General features: G+C 41.3%; 1 protein-coding gene across 11 annotated transcripts in view; it reads left to right on the forward strand.

Moving 5' to 3' along the window:
- WASF3 (WASP family member 3) overlaps positions 1 to 21,944 on the forward strand; it is a 132,651-nt gene that overhangs the window by 60,919 nt on the left and 49,788 nt on the right. The window lies entirely within an intron of this gene.

The raw sequence follows: 21,944 nt of genomic DNA on the forward strand, positions 1-21,944 counted from the left end.
TTATATGGGCATATGCTTTTATTTCTTTTGGGTAAATACCTAGGAGTAGAATGACTGGATCATGTGATAAGTGTATGTTTAACTTTTTAAGAAACTTGCAAACCATTTTCCAAAGATGATTTTATTTCTCTTGAGCAGTGGCTAATAGTTACAGTTTATCCATGTTCTCATCAGCACTCTGTATGGCAGTCTTTTAAGTTTAGCCACTCTCATCAGTGTGCAGTCACATTTCCTGTGGTTTTAATTTGCCTCTCCTTAATGACTAATGCTGTTGAGCATTTTTCATGTGCTTGCTTGCCATCTGCATAACTTCTTTAGTGAAGTGTCTGTTCAAATCTTGTGCCCATTTTAAGAAATTGGATACTTTATTATGGAGTTTCAAGAGTTCCTTATATATTCTGTATCAGATCTTTATCAGATATATGATTTGTACTTTTATTCATTTTAATAGCATTTTTTTCCTTTTTACCCCAGAATGAAATTTTTGGGAGCCATATGGGATTATTTTTTGTTTGTATTTTTCGCACTTTCCCCAACCCCCACAAAAATAGTTATTCTTTGTCATCCTCTTCCTTTTCTTCCGTGTTCTGGCTGGGCACTCAGTTTGTATTCTCTGTTTTCAGGGCTGTACATGAGTCAGTACCTGTGAGGTGGTTTCCCCTCCCTTCAGGACAGAAGACCCCTAATTAGTGAATATGTTTGCATGGCTGGGATGGTCAGCTCTTTATTTCTGGAGGCTGGAGATCTGCCATTCCAATTGTCATCAGTATTGACTCGGCATCCCTGGGGTGCAGTCAAAGGACTCACCTGATGTACTCCAAGGTCAGAAGCCAGAACAGGGCCAGGTTGATTCAATGATGAAAATGCTGGAGACAATTTACCAATATCCCTTGATTTTTACATGTTCATTTCTAATTGAATTGTATTGTGCTTACTGTGTGATTGTAATTTTCTGTGTGATTGCAGTTAACTTTTTTGTGTGACCTAATTCATAGTTTTTTCTTACAACTTTTCCGTGTTTTTTTTTTTTTTTAAATATGCGTTCTCACATTTATGTATAACATTTAAAAAAACTATCAATTAAAACTTGTTGGCCGGGCGCGGTGGCTCAAGCCTGTAATCCCAGAACTTTGGGAGGCCGAGACGGGCGGATCACAAGGTCAGGAGATCGAGACCATCCTGGCTAACACGGTGAAACCCCGTCTCTACAAAACAAAAACAAAAACAAAACAAAACAAAACCCAAAAAAAATACTTGTTAATTGTATTCAAATCTTGGTCTTTGTTGGTTTCTGAGAAAAGTATGTTGGGTCTTCTACAAAAGGAAAATAAAAGTTCATAATTGTCATTTTTAATGGTTTTTTTTACCAATTGAATATGGTATGTGTCTTCACCTCCATCTGTTTTTGTTGCCTTCACCTTGAGTTTCTCTTGTGTCTTAGACCCTGACTCCCTTTAGTTGTTAGCATTTTCCTGGTGTATACTTTTAATCTCTTCATTTTTATCACTCCTAGTTATTTCATTTTAGATGTATTCTTGAATATTTATCTTACAAAACCCAAACAACTCAGTTTGTGTGTTGCTTTGTTCAGTGGCGGCTGTTTGGTGAGTGGTAACGGACATGGACTGAGTCCAGGCTGCCTGGGGTTGAATTCAGGCACTGCATAAACTGGCTGTGTGGTGTCTGTCCGGTTTACTTAACTATTATCCTGTTTCTTGCCTATACAATGGAAATATTAATGGTTTCTATGTCGTGTTATAACAATTAAATGAATTAATATATGTAAAATTCTTAACAGTGCTTGGCACATTCTGGAAGTGGTTTGGCTGTGTCCCCACCCAGAGTCTCAGCTTGAGTCATAATCCCCATAATCCCCACATGTCAAGGGAGAGACCAGGTGGAGGTGATGGAATCATGGGGGCAGTCTCCCCCATGGTGTTCTTGTGACAGTGAGTTCTGAAGACATCTGATGATTTTTTAAGTGTTTAGTAGTTCCTCCTGCGTTCATTCTCCCTCCTGCTGCCTTGTGAAGAAGGTGCCTTGCTTCCCCTTTGCCTTCCGCCATGTTTATAAGTTCCTGAGGCCTCCCCAGTCATGTGAAACTGTGAGTCAATTAAACCCCTTTCCTTTCTAAATTACCCAGTCTCGGTAGTATCTTTATAGCAGTGTGAAAACAGACTAATGCAAAGTCTTAGCCAATAATAGTGAGTTCACCCGTTAACACTTACTGTGATTATTTGGAAGGCCATAATCACTATTAATGCCTTCTTTTTGTTAAAAAAATTAATCCTTTCTTGTCCATTGCTGACTTTATTACAATTTTTTCCTGTGATGGTTTGTTATTGATATATCCAGTATCTTCTAATTGTTTGTACAAAATCAAAATATTGATTATGCACATAACACCTGAATATATATGTCTTTTTAAAACTTGCAACACATTTGCAGTTAAAGTACCTTTTGAGTCTCAGCTCTGTTCCTCCCCACTTAGAGGTAATCCATTATTATGAATTAGAGATGTTTCCTTCTCTGTCTCTCTTTCTCTCTCTCACACACTCTCTTTCTCTCCTCTTTTTCTTCCCTTCTCTCTCTCTCTCTCCTCTCCTTCTTCCTTCTCCCTCTCCTTCTATCTCCCACCCCCCACCCCACCCCATCTCTCATATATATATATGTAGGACTGCATAGTACTTTTTACTAAATGGCATGCTGTAATTCTGAACTTTGTATTTTTCATTCATTGCTATGTTTTGGAGGTCACTCCATATATGTATTTATTTTGTTTCTTATTAACAGCTGCCTTTCTCCTATTGGTAGTCATTTCCGGTTTATCTCTATGTCATACTGCTGCTGTGAACATTCTTGGACATGAATTCTTGTGCACAAGTGAGAATGTTTCTCAGAATAAGGATGGAAATGCTAGGGTCAATAGTATACATATTCCTGGTTTTATTAGATACAGTTCTTTCAAAGGATAGTTTGATGATTGGCTGCCATTTATGTTTCTCTGATGTAAATTGCCTAGATCTTTTCATTATGGTTCTCCAACCACACATCTCATGGCCACAGTCCTTCCTGTCATATTTTTGACTTGTGGTTTCTTCCTTTAATCTCATTCTGTTGCCTTTCAACTTTGGAGGTTATCTATCATTTGTAATCCTGTAGTATTGTTGCACATATTTTGAATGTACATCTTTTTCATCATTTCTGTGGATTTGAAACAAAGGAGAGGCTTAGTCTAGGTGCTCTGTTTATTGGATTCTATTTCTTTAATCTTCCATTTCAAATTATATAACTTTTGAAAGGATTTCCTATAAATGAACTAAGGTTATGCACATACACACATGCCATACACAACCTGCTTGTCTGATTTTAATGGAGAAATATGCTTAGCATATGCTGCAGCCTTAAATGGAAAGTAGATTACATTTAATCCCAAATCAAGGAAATGGAGATTGTTGTTCTTCCTTGTCTGAAATATCACCTTAAACTGCTGTTTTCCTTAGTTTACCCGCAGCAGCATTTCTGTAAGTCTCCTTGGAGGCTGGGTATGTATTCTAGTCTTATGCACACAGCTTCCTGTCAGACATCAGATGGAATTTGACTTACCAGATATCGTACTGAATCATGGTCTGCAGAGATGTGAATGGATCGCATCCTTGACCAGGGAAGTGGGGTGGATACAAATATCTGGGTCAATTCAGTGGTTAACCAAAGGTCAGTCATGTTATTAAAAAGTCATGTATATCAAAAATACAAAACAGAATAAGATAGGGGGTCTGAAGTTTGTGCATGCAGTCAGCAACAAGGTAGTGTCAGGAGTTGAAGGACCAGACAAAACCATCTGTTTAATAAGATAATAAAATCCGATACAAAAGGAACCTTGGAAATGTAAACCACTTCCTTCCTTTTTGGTCAGAACTGACTCTGCATGACAAATAATCAGGTGCTTAGAGGGTTAAGAATGGGGAGGGACCTGCTGGGATAGAGGGAAAAAGAATGAATAGAAGCATAGTATTAGAGGTCAAAGATTCCTTGGATACCAAAGCAGACAACTTTCCCCTCCTTGGCTGCCTTTTTATCCTAGTAAGACACAGAAATGAAGTAGCCTTGGCTTATTGGCGTATTTATAAATGGGACCTGCAGGAAGTGTTTACAAGGAGGGTGTGGTGGGCAGAGCACCAGTGGAAATAAGAGACCGAGATTCTCGTGTCTACTCCAGGATGCAGGAGATTTTGGGTCTCTTTGTCTTGATCTTTGATTGTAAAATAAAGTTATGCTAGATCTCCAAGGTTCCATTTGTCTTAAAAAGTTTTTTATTAAGTAGCTGATTTTATCTGGCTGGTCAAAACAGGGAAGGAAAATAGCTCCTGGTCAAAGCATCTCAGAGGTTCCCGGGTTAGTAATGTGCGTGAGAATACGTTTTTATGCATAATAAAGGACTATAAAACAGATGTAGGTTCAAATATTAAATGTATTCTTCAGTCCCACATGTTCTGAGTATCTAGTTAAATGGACACCATGGCCTAAAGGGACTTAGAAATAAAATATGGGTATATTTTTAAAATATTTTATGTCTAATAGGAATTTAGTAATTTATTTAACTTTAAAAAGTGTGAACTGAAATGAACATAACACAGAGCCTAACAATTAATTGAAGTATAGATATGTAGAAGGCGGTAAGTTGTAGAACAGCAGCTTTTTTCAGAGCCCCCTTTACCCTGTGTCCATGGCTAGAAGAGAAGAACAGGGGAGGCCAAAGTCTTGGTCTTCACAGGCTCTCACACCACTTCTGTATCCCCACCCACGATACGTTGTTCTTCACTTTTACTCCCTTCGAGGTTTCTTCCCACAACAGAGAAACTGCAAGACAGGACTAATGGTGGAAACCCCAGCGGACAGAAATCTCGACCTAGACTTCGAATCCTTGCCTTTTCAGTTAGAACCATATTAGCTTCCACCTGGAGATCTTTAGGTGCCATTTTGTGGCCCTTGAAAGACAAACTGTGTCCCAGAATGTCCTCTAAAAATAGGTACTTGACAAAGGTGTTTCATTACATTATTCGACACAAAGTTGCCTTTTTCTGGCGACTTATTATTTAGTTGTTGAGGCTGTACAGCAGAAGCCAAGTGATGTTTTAGAATGGTGGAATGCTGCCTCTAAGCCTCGTGTGAGAGCATCACTCTTCCATCCTCAGACACCTGTTGAATAGCTTCCCTATGCTGAGCAGGATGCTGGGGGGTCTGTGATGCCATGTCATCTCCCCATTCCCCACTGAGAGTGGAGTCTTTCTAGTTGTGTTTTAATTTCCAGGAATGAGACATACCTTTAATGTAGTGCTTGTCACACTGTGTTGTAACTTGGTTTATACGCCTGTCTCTGCCACTAAACCATTAGCATCTTGAGGAAGGGAGTTTGTTTTATTTTTGTTTGTTCAGTTTTTGCATTTCCACTAGCTAAAGCATCATGAAAACACACTGCATGTTTGGAGAGTAGGTGAATCCGATATGGTAGTTCCTGAAAGCCATCTGAATGTCTCACTGAAAGGGAAAGCATACCAGAGCTGGAGGGAACCCAAGAGAGCAAATCTGTTCTGCAGGAGAAGAAACTGAGGCCCACCCTGATGAAGAAACTTGCACAGAGTCGTGTAGTGTTAGTGGCAGAACTTGGACTAGAACCCCGGTTCCCCAAGTCCTGGTCCACTGCTGCTTCACTGTACCTCTCTGTCTCCCATCCTGTGGAAACATACAGACCACGTTTCAAAGAGCAAAGAAAGTGCGAACATTTGTCCCAGTGAAATGCGGTTGATTGAATTTTATGTGGCCTTTCTTCCTTCCCTCCCCCCAAATCACAACTTCTAATGAAGCTTTAAAAAGAAGCAGTGTGGCTCCAGAATGCAGTGTGCCAAGTGAGGAGTTTAGGAAGCCGAGGCCCTTCCTTTGGCGGTGGGAATGTTATGTTAGTGAGTGTCTTTTGGGAGATGTCAGTAGGCACTTGACTCCAAGCAGAGCGCTGTAAAGTGGAGGCAGGCAGACATAGCCCTTGTCCTTCAGAATGAAAAGGGCACACTGAGGGGAAAGGTCAGGGGCAGGGCTTGGGCCAGCATTGCGTCACTCTACTCTATGGGCCCTGTCTACTTTTGCTTGGGTCACTTTCATTCTGAGGGCAAAACTCATACATACAAGTAAAACATGGTTAAAAAGCCAAACATCTGCAGTATACACACATTTAGTTTTGTGTGTATAATATAGTCTGTGCCCCATGTTTTGGTGCTATCATGCACTGTGTGCTAGTTACCTGGCATGCAGCAGTCAGAGCAAAGGCTACCAGCACATAAGGACTGGAAGAGAGAATCATTAAACACTGTCAGGTTCTGCAAACTGTGGTTGTTCTGAAAGCTCAAAGGTCAGTCTTTAATGGCTGCATAGTGGAAAAGAAATCCACAAAATCTATTCAGTTAATTTTGTATAGTCAACTACCTCTACCTACCAGTAATATAGTTTTAAAATATGTAATAAAGACTTAATGCAGTTAACATATTACTGTACATCCCATGAACCCTTACTGCAGTGGGGAATGATCACAGTTGTGGGTTTCAGTTGAATTTATATGCCCCATTACAGTATATTCTATGCATGAAAGCTGTTATCCATGTTAATATAGTGGGGGTGGTCTTTTTTTCCCAAAATAGTCTGCTCACTTTGGGGTCTGCACACCGAAATTCTTAAGTGTGTACTCATATGTTCACTCATCAAGAATATCAGTTTACTTAGGCAGGTGTGGTGGTGGGTGCCTCTAATCCCAGCTACTTGGGAAGCTGAGGCAGAAGAATCACTTGAACCCGGAAGACAGAGGTTGCAGTGAGCCAAGATCCCACCACTGCACTGCAGCCTGGGAGACAAAGCGAGACTCCGTCTCAAAAAAAAAAAAAAAAAAAAAAAAATTCTGTTTACTATTCCTTTCTTTTTTTGTGAAAATAGTTACCAACTCAATGTCTTAACAAAAGAAGAAGCTGATACATTATCCTTGTTCTTACTGTGGAGGTGGAGTTTCTTTTCCAATTAGGATATAAGAGAACATTGCTTCTATTTTAAGAAAGAAAAAAGGCCAGATGATCTACAAAGCAATAACTTTTCTTAAATCACAAAGAGTGACAAGCCCGTCTAAAAGTAGACAGGACACTTGAACTGTTTCACATTTAGCGGAGCACAGGGTGAACAGGTAACCACCATAGAAGTGCACAAGAAGAATTCAGCAAAAATTGTAATGCATTCTTAAGGTTGAATATGGGATCATGCATCAGTTTAGAATAACCAGGCACCCCAGATACAAGGGGAAGGTTACACTTATTCATAAGCTGTTTTCGATAGCCCTCCACTGGGTACTCTTAAGACAGCTTACGAGCAAGCCTGGAGACTAGACAGAACCTCTTCTGATTGTGCTGTCCTGCGGGAGGGAATCTCAGCTGCCACTGGGAGACAGACATGATGTAACACCTGCTTCCCCACAGCCTTCTCTCCTATGACAGAGTTCCCAGGAGGGCAACAAAACCTCTAGCCCATAGGACTCAGCAAAGATCTACTTCTGGCAGAGGTCTAGGAAGCCCTCTTTCCTGCCCTGTGATCAGCAAGATCCTCTGCTTCTGGGACAAAGGGTAATAGCAAAAGCAGGACAGCCTCTTAGGCTCATGATCTTTCACTGATGCAAAGCAAAGTTCTGTTTCTGCTGCATCAGGGATAGGAACTCTTTCATGCCCAAGACAGGGACAAATGTCAGGCAGAGTTTAGTTGCCTTGGAGAAGAGAGGCACAGACCCTGAGAAGGCCCCACTCTGAGGTCCAGGTATATGGATCATTCCTAAAATTTAGGCTGGGCCAGGGAGAGCAAGGAGCCTAGCACCTAGTAACATAGCAATAGCGGTCATCTCCAGAGAGCAAGAATGTAAAGAGGAATTTGTGTCACTTTTGTGATATAAATGTCAAGGAACTACAGGGTAGGCCAGGAACGCTGAAAAAAATCTACCACACTAGGCACAAGACAGCAGCCCATGGCTAGGGGATTTTGATGCTTGGTGTATCAGATGACAATAGCAGCCATCTCCCTCAAACCCTAACTAGGTTGACTCAATCTGCCTTAGTAATGGCTTGCTAGAAGAACATGCAAATTCATTTCTGGACAAGAAATACGGTTTACTTGGTCTCTACTGCTTTGCAAATATCATCCAGCATTCAGCACAAAATTATGAGACAAAAAAGGCAAGAAAGAGTGACCTGTTGTAAATCAAGAGATAAAGCAATCAGCAGTCAATGGAAACAGACTCAGATAACTTAGATATGGGAACTTAAAAATAGCTGTGATTAATATATTGAAAAATGTATTGAGAAAAGTGGACCACACACATGGACTTATGGAAAATATCAACAGAAATAAGGAAACAAGTTTTTAAGAGTTAAATGGAAACTGTTGGATATGTAAAAACAAATTGGATTTATTAGCAAACTGGATGTAGCTGAGAAAATAATGAGAGCTAAATCAACAGACTATAGAAAGGAACAATGAAACAAAAGAAGAGACAAGGAAAGAGAAAAGTGGGGTGGGGAAGGGGAGGGATGACAAAACTGAGCATCGAAGAACTATGGAACAGTATCAGTAGTCTAACACACATGTAATTGGAAACCCAGAAGGAAAAGAGAAGATACTGTCCAGAAAAAAATACTAGAAGGCACAGTTGCTGAGAATTATCCAAAATTAATGAAAGACAGGAAACAACTAATAAGACAAACAGATCCAAGAATCTCAGAGAACCCCAAGCAGGATTTTTTTATTTTAAGAACACTCCAAGTTCTAGAAACACTGGACTCAAGTTGCTGAAATACCCAAGGTAAAGAGGAAAGTCTTACAGGCAGCCATAGTTTAAAGAAAATGAAACATTACAAACAGAGGAACAAGAGTAAGAATAACAGCAGACTTCTTGTCAGAGACTATGAAAGTCATTAAGACAGTGAAATAACATTTTTAAAATATCAAAAAGAAAGCTCAAACCCTGTGGATGCATAATTGTATACCCAGCAAAAATATATTTTTAAATTAAAGGCCAAATAAATAATGTTTCAGACAAACAAAAGCTGCGGGAATTTATTGCCACAGATGTGCACTGTAAGAAATGAAGGGAAGTTCTTAGGCAGAAGGGGCATCAGATGGCAGTTGGGATCTAAACAAAGAAATGAAGAAACCCTGAAATGGTAAAAGAGAATAAATATGTTATATTTTTTCTTATTTTTAATTACATTAAATGATAATTGTCCAGAGCAAAAACAATAGTAATATTGGGTTTATAAGAGGTAAAATATATGACAACATTGGACAAAGCATGGAAGAAGAAAACGGAAATATACTGTTTATATTAGGGGATCTCCAGAGAAATAGAACATACAGGATATGTAGATATGCAAGGAGATTTATTATGGAATTTGGCTCACACAATTATGGAGGCTGAGAAGTCCCACAATCTGCTGTCTACACACTGGGGACGCAGGCAAGCCAGTGGTGTAACTCATTGTGCCTAGCTCATGGTGTAACTCCCAGTCCATTGCCAAAGACCCGAGGACCTGGGATTGGGAAGGTGGTACAGGCGTAAGCCTTGGAGTCTGAAAGCCTGAGAACCAGGAGCTCTAATGTCTGAGGGCAGGAGAAGATGGATGTCCCAACTTAAGAAGGGAGAGAGAGAAGATTCATCCTTCCTCCACTTTTTTGTTCTGTTCAGGTTCTCAATGGATTGGATGATGCCCACCCATATTGGTGAGGGTGGATCTTTATTTACTCAGTCCACTGGTTCTATTGCTGATGTCTTTCAGAAGCACCCTCTCACAGACTCACCCAGAGATAATGTTTCAGCAGCTCTGGGCATCTCCTAGCCCAGTCAGGTTGACACATAAAATGAACCATCACATTATTCTAAAGTTACAGTGCTCTCACACTATGCATGAAGTTCTTTACTATTATTCGAAGGTAGATGTGATAAGCTAAAGATGTGTGTGTATATATATATATAGAGAGAGAGAGTAAGCTCTAGAGCAACTACTATGAAAAATGTAAAAAGAATAAAAACCAGTTATGGAGATGAAATGACATCATAACAAATAACTGAAAGAAAGCAGAAAAAGAGCTTTTGGACCAAAGAACCGATGGGACAAATAGAAAACCACTAACAGGATGTGTTAAAGAAAAAATTGTTTAATAAGACTTGTTAAAGCATGGTAAAGATTTTTATTCAGGACCATTGCGGAAGGTGGAGGAGCCACTGTAACAGCATCTTGCAGTAGTGGGGAGAGATTGGGTTCAACTCTGAATATAGCGTGGGCAAGTGGGGACTTATGGCCAAGAATCAGTGAGAGGGTCAGTGGATGGAAAAGTACTAGAGGAGGACCTCAGGGGTTAGTAGAATTCTGGCTGACGCCTAAGAGGATTCTTGCTGAAGATAGCCAGGGTGATCTGATGTCATCTAGGGGGTGGTGGACAGTTAGGAACCTGATGAGATATTGAGGATAGACAAATTTTGAGGATGGCAAGGAATTCTTGTTAAACACATTTAGCAGGGGTCTTTGCTAGAAACTGAATTTTACAAAGAAGGTGCACAGATGGGCCGAGCAGAAGGTTCAGAAGCCTGACTAAAGTTTGGCCAAGCAAAGAATCTTTGTCAGATGGAAGGTTTAAATTCAGCCACATCAACAATTACATTGAATGTAAATGATCTAAACACCCTAGTTAAAAGTCAGAGATTGTAAAATTGGATAAAAAAGCAAGACAACCATATGCTGTCCAAAATAAATTCTCTTTAAATACATAGACCTGAAAGGTTAAAATTAGAAGGAAAAACTTGTAAACACAAATCAAAGTAAGGAATGACTGTTACATAAAAGTAGACTTCGGAACAAGGATTATTATTAGGGGTAAATGGGACATCACATAATGATATTGGGATCATTTCCCCAAGAAGACTTAATAATCTTAAATATGTGGCTACTGTCAACAGCAGATCTTTAAAATACAGAAACAAAAACTGGTAGAACTCAGGGGAGAAGTTGACAAATATACAATTATTGCTGACATCTTCAACAACTCCTCTCTGAGGACAGTAGGAAGTAAAATTAGCTACCCAGTTTGCTATAAACACATACAGATGTTGGATAGAGTATAACCAAGAAAGTAGAAAGTAGAAAGCACATTGATATGATTTTGAAATTCTTTAATAATTTGGCTTTAATTGGAAGAGTACCAGTTGGAGAAGTTCAATGCCAGTATTCAGGCATTTAATTGCACAACATGTAAAATTAGAGGATAAATTTAGGTTTAGATTAATTGCATGAGAAATAAAATTAGAGGGCAAATGTTAGTATCTTATTTTGGTAATGATACAAAATTAATTAAAATTATATTACTATCAACATCTTACACTATACTTTTATTTGTTTTTTTTAATTTTCATGTGAGCCTCTCAACAACCTGTAAGGCAGGCAGGGAAGTTATAACTAGCATTCCTGCACAGGGACTCATGGAGTTATTTTGATAGGGTAATATATAAATCAAGAGTGGGGTGTACAGTCATTGCTCTGCGTGCAACATTGTCTACCCCATTTCTTGTAACTAATATCCTCAATATCTATCTGGTTATTCTTTTTGATTTTTCACCTATACCTGGTCAAAGTTTATATGTGTTACTGTTTATTCATTCGGAATACATTTGAGGATATATTGGGGTAGGCTGGGGGAACGTGAAATGTGGTAGGTGTTGTAGTAATGAAGGGACAATGAAAACGAAGGCTAAGAATTCTTAAGAGAATCCTTGCAAATGACAGTAGGAAGTAAAATTAGCTACCCAACTTGCTATAAACACATACAAATGTTGGATAGAGTATAACCAAGTATGTGTGTATGCATGTATATATATGTATATATTTATATTTAAAATATATACGTATTTTAAAACATTGCCATGCTTGAACGAATCAGCAATCTTCCCTAGGTGTTAGGAGCTGAGAGAGTCAGAGGGAGGCTGTATAGAGCTAGAGGCTAGAGTTTAATGCTGCCCATACATGGAAATGTGTTTCAGGCCAACCTGATGCAATGAGCTAGAACTGAGACCTCAGAATAAACGCTGGGATGTTCAAAGGATTGTCAAATCCCGTAAAAGTTGGGTAGAAAACCTGTGCTCGCCAATCCTAAGAAATAGCTTGCCGTGTGCCTGGGGCTCCAAATAGTAAGAAAACAAAACAAACAAATGTGTTAGGGAGAAATTAGAACCCCAGTCTTGGCCAGGGGCACAGCAAAAGAAAACATAAAATTGTTCTACAAGGGAACTTTTCTAAAACAAGGTGCAGAGAACAACCCCCTACGCCCACCATGAGAAGGAGTTTGCAGTAAGAGGTTAGACACACTAGGAAGTGTCAGCAGGTGCTGCACATGTGTGAGGGCACACGCACACAGAGAATTAGCACAGCGAGTATGAATTAAGGTAGGTAGGTAAGCTACCTAGCTCCTCCCAGGAGGAGGGGCCAGGTAGGGTTACAAGTGCAAGGATCCTGAATGGATCACCTGGGTTCCTTCTGCCTTCTTTGCATGAACACAGTCTTACCTCTTCCTGCTGGCTGGAGTCAGTTTCCTCTGCCAGTATGGAGAGTCCTCTTTCCATTTTCTGTTCCATAGTAACGTGAGTCCAAAGTACCATGGTGGCATCCAGAACTTGCAGTTCAGTGGGACCTTTGCCTTGTTCCTAGTAAGTGTGTGTCCCATTTCAGACCCCCAGCCCTGCAGTGTCCATTGGTGCAGAATGGGAAGCACAAAGTTCCCCTGGGCTGCTGGCGGTGATCATTAAGTAGTGCTTTTCCTGCCTCCTGCCCTAGGCGCCTAAGCCCATATGTCCTCCTTCTCGGGATCCCACTGCCATCTAGAGGCCTCTGATTTATAAGTGTACTGTGTTGTGGAGTATGACCATCCTTTCAGTGTCTGGCAAGCTTGTGCTTCAGTGTGAAAAGCTGGCCTTTTCATGAAAAGGCTGGCCCCTGCGTTCAGTGGGATGGACCTCCATTGGGTGGTGTGATACGTGATGTGACCATTGAATCCCATCAACGGGCCCACACTCGACGTCCTTCACTGTCAAGTGTGTCCCCTGGTCAGATGCGATGATGTATCCATCAGGCTGATAATTCTGGGTGGATTCTCGGTGATGCAGGCTTGCGGATTTTGTCTGCTTTGTGTTCAGTGTCTCTTTTGGTGAGAAACGTTCCAGTGGGGGTTAACAAGTGAGACAGGAATCTTCACTCTGTGCCCACTCCCGAATTTCTACCCACATGGCCTTTATCCAGATCTTCTTCCTCATCTTCCAGTTCTTTCCATTTCTACCTTGACCATACAACCAGGCTGTTGGCCACTGCCCACACATCTGCACGCATTTCAGATCAAGCTACCCAGCATCATGAACTGGTGTCCTGCCCACAGCTCCACCTGCTGGGAAGATTTTCCTTTCCACTGTCTTTGAGGCCCATCCCGAATACTGCTGCAGTGCACACAGTCCATTTTTGACTAACACCCATGTGCTGAGCTGATCCATCGGAAAAACCAAGCTCAGGCTTTCCTTCCTCCTTCCCCTGGGTGTATGAGTCTGCTGCCTGTGTCACCTAGGCACACAGGGGAGGGGCACTGAAGCCCTTGGATGTGACTTGGAGGTCTGGGCTTCCTGCTCACGGGCTCACTTGTGTCCTGTGGTTCTACTCTGGCTCAATCTTGAATGTCCCATTTCTGTTTTATGGTCGACTGCTGCTAGTTTGAATTAATAACTTGACTGACAGAACTTAGCTCATTCTGGGGAGCTTTGCATGCCTGGACCCCTGGTTCTCTATGATCTCTACCAGGTCTTGGTAATACAGTGCATTTAATACTCTGATGTGAGGGCCTTGCATTTGGTTCTCCTGCTGGAGCTTGCCACGAACTCCATAGTGTCCTGTTTTCCTTATTTTTAAAATTTTTCTTATATATTTTTTTATTTTTTTGAGTCTCAGTGCATTTATTTTGTAGGGAACATGTTTGAAAAGGGGCATTTTAATTATCCTGTAAATGTTTTTAACTCAGCAATAATGTTTACATAGCTAATAATTATGGCATCTCAGGCATGGTGAGTTTTACTGTTAAGTTTTTTTTTTTTTTAATATACTTTAAGTTCTAGGGTACATGTGCACAACATGCAGGTTTGTTACATAGGTATACATTTGCCATGTTGGTTTGCTGCACCCATCAACTTGTCATTTACATTAGGTATTTCTCCTAATGCTATCCCTCCCCCAGCCCCCCAGCCCCTGACAGGCCCTGGTGTGTGATGTTCCCCACCCTGTGTCCAAGTGTTCTCGTTGTTCAATTCCCACCAGTGAGTGAGAACATGCAGTGTTTGGTTTTCTTTCCTTTTGATAGTTTGCTGAGGATGGTTTTCAGCTTCATCCATATCCCTGCAAAGGACATGAACTCATCCTTTTTTATGGCTGCTTAGTATTCCATGGTTTATATGTGCCACATTTTCTTTTTCTTTTTCTTTTTTTTTTAAGACGGAGTCTCGCTCTGTCACCCAGGCTGGAGTGCAGTGGCACAATTTCTGCTCACTACAAGCTCTGCCTCCTGGGTTCACGCCATTCTCCTGTCTCAGCCTCCCGAGTAGTTGGGACTACAGATGCCCACCACCAGGCCCAGCTAATTTTTGTATTTTTAGTAAGCATGGGGTTTCACCATGTTAGCCAGGATGGTCTCGATCTCCTGACCTCGTGATCTGCCCGCCTCAGCCTCCCAAAGTGCTAGGATTACAGGTGTGAGCCACCGCGCCTGGCCACCACATTTTCTTAATCCAGTCTATTTGTTGATGGACATTTGGATTGGTTCCAAGTCTTTGCTATTGTGAATAGTGCCGCAGTAAACGTATGTGTGCATGTGTCTTTATAGTTGCATGATTTATAATCATTTGGTATATACCCAGTAATGGGATTGCTGGGTCAAATGTTATTTCTAGTTCTAGATCCTTGAGGAATCACCACACTGTCTTCCATAATGGTTGAACTAATTTACACTCCCACCAAAAGCGTAAAAGCATTCCTGTTTCTCCACATCCTCCTCAGCATCTGTTGTTTCCTGACTTTTTAATGATTGCCATTCTAACTGGTGTGAGATGGTATCTCATTGTGGTTTTGATTTGCATCTCTGATGACCAGTGATGATGAGCATTTTTTCATGTGTCTGTTGGCTGCATAAATGTCTTCTTTCAAGAGTGTCTGTTCATATACTTTACCTCCACTTTTTGATGGCGTTGTTTTTTTCTTGTAGATTTGTTTAAGTTCTTTGTAGATTCTGGATACTAGCCGTTTGTCAGATGGGTAGATTGCAAACATTTTCTCCCATTCTGGAGGTTGCCTGTTCACTCTGATGGTAGTTTCTTTTGCCATGCAGAAGCTCTTTAGTTTAGTTAGATCTCATTTGTTTATTTTGGCTGTTGTTGCCATTGCTTTTGGTGTTTTAGTCATGAAGTCCTTGCCCATGCCTATGTCCTGAATGGTTTGCTTAGGTTTTCTTCTAGGGTTTTTATGGTTTTAGGTCTAACATTTAAATCTTTAATCCATCTTGAATTAATTTTTGTGTAAGGAGTAAGGAAGGGATCCAGTTTCAGCTTTCCACATATTTCCCAGCACCATTTATAAAATAGAGAATACTTTCCCCATTTCTTGTTTTTGTCAGGTTGGTCAAATATCAGATGGTTGTAGATGTGTAGTACTATTTTTGAGACTTCTGTTGTGTTCCATTGGTCTCTGTGGTTTGGTACCAGTACCATGCTGTTTTGGTTACTGTAGCCTTGTAGTATAGTTTGAAGTCAGGTAGCGTGATACCATCAGCTTTGTTCTTTTTGCTTAGGATTGTCTTGGCAATGTGGGCTCTTTTTTGGTTCCATATGAACTTTAGTTTTTTCCAGTTCTGTGAAGAAAGTCAGTGGTAGCTTGATGGTGATGGCATTGAATCTGTAAATTACCTTGGGCAGTATGGCCATTTTCACAATATTGATTCTTTCTATCCATGAGCATGGAATGTTCTTCCATTTGTTTGTGTCCTCTTTCATTTTGATGAGCAGTGGTTTGTAGTTCTTGGTGAAGAGGTCCTTCACATCCCTTGTAAGTTGTATTCCTAGGTATTTTATTCTCTTTGTAGCAGTTGTGAATGGGAGTTCATTCATGATTTGGCTCTCTGTTTGTCTGTTATTGGTGTATAAGAATGCTTGTGATTTTTGCACATTGATTTTGTATCCTGAGACTTTGCTGAAGTTGCTTATCAGCTTAAGGAGATTTTGGGCTGAGACGAGGGGGTTTTCTAAATATATAATCATGTCATCTGCAAACAGGTACAATTTGAGTTCCTCTTTTCCTAATTGAATACCCTTTATTTGTTTCTCTTGCCTGATTGCCATGGCCAGAACTTGCAACACTGTGTTGAATAGGAGTGGTGAGAGAGGGCATTCTTGTCTTGTGCCGGTTTTCAGATTGAATGCTTCCCTCTGAAACATTTGCCCATTCAGTATGATATTGACTGTGGGTTTGTCATAAATAGCTCTTATTTTTTTTTGAGGTACGTTCCATCAGTACCTAGCTTATTGAGAGTTTTTAGCATGAAGGGCTGTTGAATTGTGTCAGTAGCCTTTTCTGCATCTATTGTGGTAATCATGTGGTTTTTGTCATTGGTTCTGTTTATGTGACGGATTACGTTTATTTATTTGTGTATGTTGAACCAGCCTTGCATCCCAGGGATGAAGCCCATTTGATCATGGTATAAGCTTTTTGATGTGCTGCTGGATTTGGTTTGCCAGTATTTTATTGAAGATTTTCGCATCGATGTTCATCAGGGATATTGGTAGAAAATTCTCTTTTTTTCTTTTTAATCTCTGCCGGGCTTTGGTATCAGGATGATGCTGGCCTCATAAAATGAGTTTGGGAGGATTCCCTCTTTTTCTGTTGATTGGAATAGTTTCAGAAGGAATGGTACCAGCTCCTCCTTGTACCTCTGGTAGAATTCAGTCTTCAATCTTTCTGGTCCTGGACCTCTTTTGGTTGGTAGGCTATTAATTATTGCCTCAATTTCAGAGCCTGTTAATTGGTCTATTTGGGGATTGAACTTCTTTCTCGTTTAGTCTTGGGAGGGTGTATGTGTCCCAGAATTTATCCATTTCTTCTAGATTTTCTAGTTTATTTGCGTAGACATGTTTATAGTGTTCTCTGATGGTAGTTTGTACTTATGTGGGATCGGTGGTGATATCCACTTTATCATTTTTTATTGCATCTATTTGATTCTTCTCTCTTGTCTTCTTTATTAGTCTTGCTAGTGGTCTGTCAATTTTGTTGATCTTTTCAGAAAACCAGCTCCTGGATTCATTTTCTGTAGGCTTTTTTGTATCTCTATCTCCTTCAGTTCTGCTCTGATCTTAGTTATTTCTTGCCTTCTGCTAGCTTTTGAATTTGTTTGCTCTTGCTTCTCTAGTTCTTTTTAGGGTGTCGATTTTAGATCCTTCCTGCTTTTTCTTGTGGGCATTTAGTGCTATAAATTTCCCTCTACACACTGCTTTAAATGTGTCCCAGAGATTCTGGTATATTGTGTCTTTGTTCTCATTGGTTTCAAAGAACATCTTTATTTCTGCATTCTTTTCGTTATTTACCCAGTGCTCATTCAGGAGCAGGTTGTTCAGTTTTCAGGTAGTTGTGTGGTTTTGAGTGAGTTTCTTAATCCTGAGTTCTAGTTTGATTACACTGTGGTCTGAGAGACAATTTGTTGTGATTTCTGTTCTTTTACATTTTCTGAGGAGTGCTTTACTTCCAACTACGTGGTCAGTTTTAGAATAAGTGCAATGTGGTGCTGAGAAGAATGTATATTCTGTTGATTTGGGGTGGAGAGTTCTGTAGATTTCTATCAGGTCTGCCTGGTGCAGAGCTGAGTTCAAGTCCTGGATATCCTTGTTAACTTTCTGTCTCATTGATCTGTCTAATATTGACAGTGGGGTGTTAAAGTCTCCCATTATTATTGTGTGGGAGTCTAAATCTCTTTGTAGGTCTCTAAGGACTTGCTTTATGAATCTGTTTATGAATCTGGGTGCTCCTGTATTGGGTGCATATATATTTAGGATAGGTAGCTCTTCTTGTTGAATTGATCCCTTTACCATTATGTAATGACCTTCTTTCTCTCTTTTGATCTTTGTTGGTTTAAAGTCTATTTTATAGGAGACTAGGATTGCAATCCCTGTTTTTGTTTTTTTTTTCTTTCCATATGCTTGGTAGATCTTTCTCCATCCTTTTATTTTGAGCTTATGTGTGTCTCTGCACATGAGATGGGTCTCCTGAATACAGCACACTGATGGGTGTTGACTCTTTATCTAATTTGCCAGTCTGTGTCTTTTAATTGGAGCATTTAGCCCTTTTACATTTAAGGTTAATATTGTTATGTGTGAGTTTAATCCTGTCATTATGATGTTAGATGGTTATTTTGCCTGTTAATTGATGCAGTTTCTTCATAGTATTGAGGGTCTTTACAATTTGTCATATTTCTGCAGTGGCTGGTACTGGTTGTTCCTTTTCATGTTTAGTGCTTCCTTCAGGAGCTCTTGTAAAGCAGGCCTGGTGGTGACAAAATCTTTCAGCAATTGCTTGTGTGTAAAGGATTTTATTTCTCCTTCACTTATGAAACTTAGCTTGGCTGGATATGAAATTCTGGGTCGAAAATTATTTTCTTTAAGAATGTTGAATATTGGCCCCTACTCTCTTCTGACCTGTAAGGTTTCTGCCGAAAGCTCCACTCTTAGTCTGATGGGCTTCCTTTTGTGGGTAACCCAACCTTTCTCTCTGGCTGCCTTTAACGTTTTTTCCTTCATTTCATCCTTGGTTAATCTGACAATTGTATGTCTTGGAGTTGCTCATGTCGAGGAATATCTTTGTGGTATTCTCTGTGTTTCCTGAATTTGAATGTTGACCTGCCTTGCTAGGTTGGGGAAGCTCTCCTGGATAATATCCTGAAGAGTGTTTTCCAACTTGATTCCATTCTCCCTGTTACTTTCAGGTACACCAATCAAACGTAGATTTGGTCTTTTCACATAGTCTCATATTTCTTGGAGGCTTTGTTCGTGTCTCTTTACTCTTTTTTCTCTAAACTTGTCTCCTCACTTTATTTCATTAATTTGATCTTCAATCACTGATATCCTTTCTTTCACTTGATCGAATTGGCTATTGAAGCTTGTGCATGCATCATGAAGTTCTCGTGCCACAGTTTTCAGCTACATCAGGTCATTTAAGGTCTTCTCTGCACTGTTTATTCTAGTTAGCCATTCGTCTAACCTTTTTTCAAGGTTTTTAGCTTCCTTGTGATGGGTTAGAACATGCACCTTTGGTCGGAGAATTTCGTTATTACTGACCTTCTGAAACCTACCTGTGTCAACTCGTCAAAGTCATTCTCTGTCTAGCTTTTTTCTGTTGCTGGTGAGGAGCTGCGATCCTTTGGAGCAGAAGACATGCTCTGGTTTTTAGAATTTTCGGCTTTTCTGCTCTGGTTTCTCCCTGTCTTTGTGGTTTTATCTACCTTTGGTTTTTGATATTGGTGACCTACAGATGGGGTTTTGGTGTGGATGTCCTTTTTGTTGATGTTGATGCTATTCCTTTCTCTTTGTTAGTTTTCCTTCTAACAGGTCCCTCAGCTGCAGGTCTGTTGAAGTTTGCTGGAGGTCCACTCCACACCCTGTTTGCCTCGGTATCGCCAGCAGAGGCTGTAGAACAGCAAATATTGCTGCCTGATCCTTCCTCTGGAAGCTTTGTCTCAGAGGGGCACCTGCCTGTATGAGTTGTTTGTCGGCACCTACTTGGAGGTGTCTCCCAGTTAGGGTACACAGTGGTCAAGGGCCTACTTGAGGAGGCAGTCTGTCCGTTCTCAGAGCTCAAATGCCATGCTGGGAGAACCACTGCTCTCTTCAGAGCTGTTAGACAGGGATGTTTAAGTCTGCAGAAGTTTCTGCTGCCTTTTGTTCAGTTATGCCCTGCCCACAGAGGTGGAGTCTTGAGAGGCAGTAGGCCTTGCTGAGCTGCAATGGGCTTTGCCTAGTTTGAGCTTCTGGCCGCTTTGTTTACCTACTCAAGCCTTAGCAATGGTGGACGCCCCTCCCCCTGCCAGGCTGCTGCCTTGCAGGTTGATCTCAGACTGCTGCACTAGCAGTGATCAAGGCTCCGTGGGCGTGGGACCCACTGAGCCAGGGAGAGAATCTCCTGGTCTGCCGGTTGCTAAGACCATGGGAAAAGTGCAATATTTGGATGGGAGTGTCCTGGGTGGAAGTGTCCCGTTTTTCCAGGTACAGTCTGTCATGGCTTCCCTTGGCTAGGAAAAAGAAATCCCCCAACCCCTTGCATTTCCTGGGTGAGGTGATGCACTGCCCTGCTTTGACTTGCCCTCTGGGGGCTACACCCACTGTCCAACCAGTCTCAGTGAGAGGAACCAGGTACCTCAGTTGGAAATGCAGAAATCACCTGTCTTCTGCGTCGATCACACTGGAAGCTGTAGACCAGAGCTGTTCCTATTCGGCCATCTTGGAACAGAACTTATTTTTATTTTTTACCACCAATATCTCTGCACCATCTGGGGTCTGCTGGATCATACAGTCTTAGCAGCCAGGCTGCTTGCACCACAGCCTAGACCTGCTGAGGGGTCCTTTCTTTCTCTGAGCCCCACTCAAAGTTGGCAGCTGCTGTGTCATGCAGTCTGTGGACCAGAGCCATATCCCAGGTGTATTGCCCCCACAACCCAACCTGATCGGCACTGGATTGGGGGATGCAAGATATAGCAAATTGTTTTCTCCTTAGGAGGAGATATCCCAGCATGCCCCTGACCTCTGGGTCCCTCCAAACTTCACCGCAGCTGCCAGACCCGGAATCTTCAGAGGGCTTATCTGCCACCTCTGGAGCATATGTGTCTTACCAAGACCTCCTGTGTGCTAGTCACCCTGTGCTTGTTCTGTCCAGTCAGCGTGGCAGTGTTGCTCTCTTTCGTCTCTTAGGCCCAACACTGTCACAGCTAGGTTGTTGCTGGGATTCGTATTTTGTTATTGACTTAGCATCCAGAAAGAAGAGTTGTATGTAATGCCTGTAGAGGGAGGGTGCCTGCTGCCCTGTAGGGGAGAGGCCTCTGCAGCATCTTCCAGCTCAGCCAAGTGCAAGCCCAGAGGGTCCCAACTGGGGGACTTGCAGGTAGGTTGTTTGGACTCAACAGTATCATAGGCATTCATCTAGAATTCCCATCCCAGTTTTCAGAATGTCAGGTTTTCTCTCTCAGGGCCCAGACCTGCATACTTCACCTGCCTTGGCTGAGATTTAAACATTTCCAGCTCTTAACTCTCACAGTTGGACCTTGGAAATTGGAAACCCACAGCTTTCCATTGTGTCTAACCATCCAGTTCAGGTGGTGGTGAAGACTGCTTTGTACCCACTAGGAAGGCCCTGTTGCTCTCACACTTAGCTGGTAACTGCTTGTTAACTGCAGTTCAGTCTCCCATTATCCTTATGCAGGGCATTAGTATGACTTTAGCAGCGACTAGCCAACTCCGCTGCTTTTCTGGAGTTTTTCCGCTGAATCTGCATTATTGCCTTGGACATGAAGCATATCCCTTCGTTTGGACATTTTCCAGGTCACCGTCAGTGTAATCTTCAGCAATTGAGCCATGACCTGTGCCAGGGACTACCCTTCTATCAGTTAGGATAGCATCCTCAACTGCAGAGTTGTCTGTGAGCATGTCCCAGACCCCCCATCTCACCACCTGCTTTCTCAGATCATTCTCAGGGCCACTTGGGTTAGTCTGGGTCTGAGCAACAGACACCAAGGTGGGATCACAGTTACAGGATTTGATTAAGGAT

This window comes from Chlorocebus sabaeus, chromosome 3 (genome assembly GCF_047675955.1).
Source record: "Chlorocebus sabaeus isolate Y175 chromosome 3, mChlSab1.0.hap1, whole genome shotgun sequence".
Classification (NCBI taxonomy): Eukaryota; Metazoa; Chordata; class Mammalia; order Primates; family Cercopithecidae; genus Chlorocebus; species Chlorocebus sabaeus.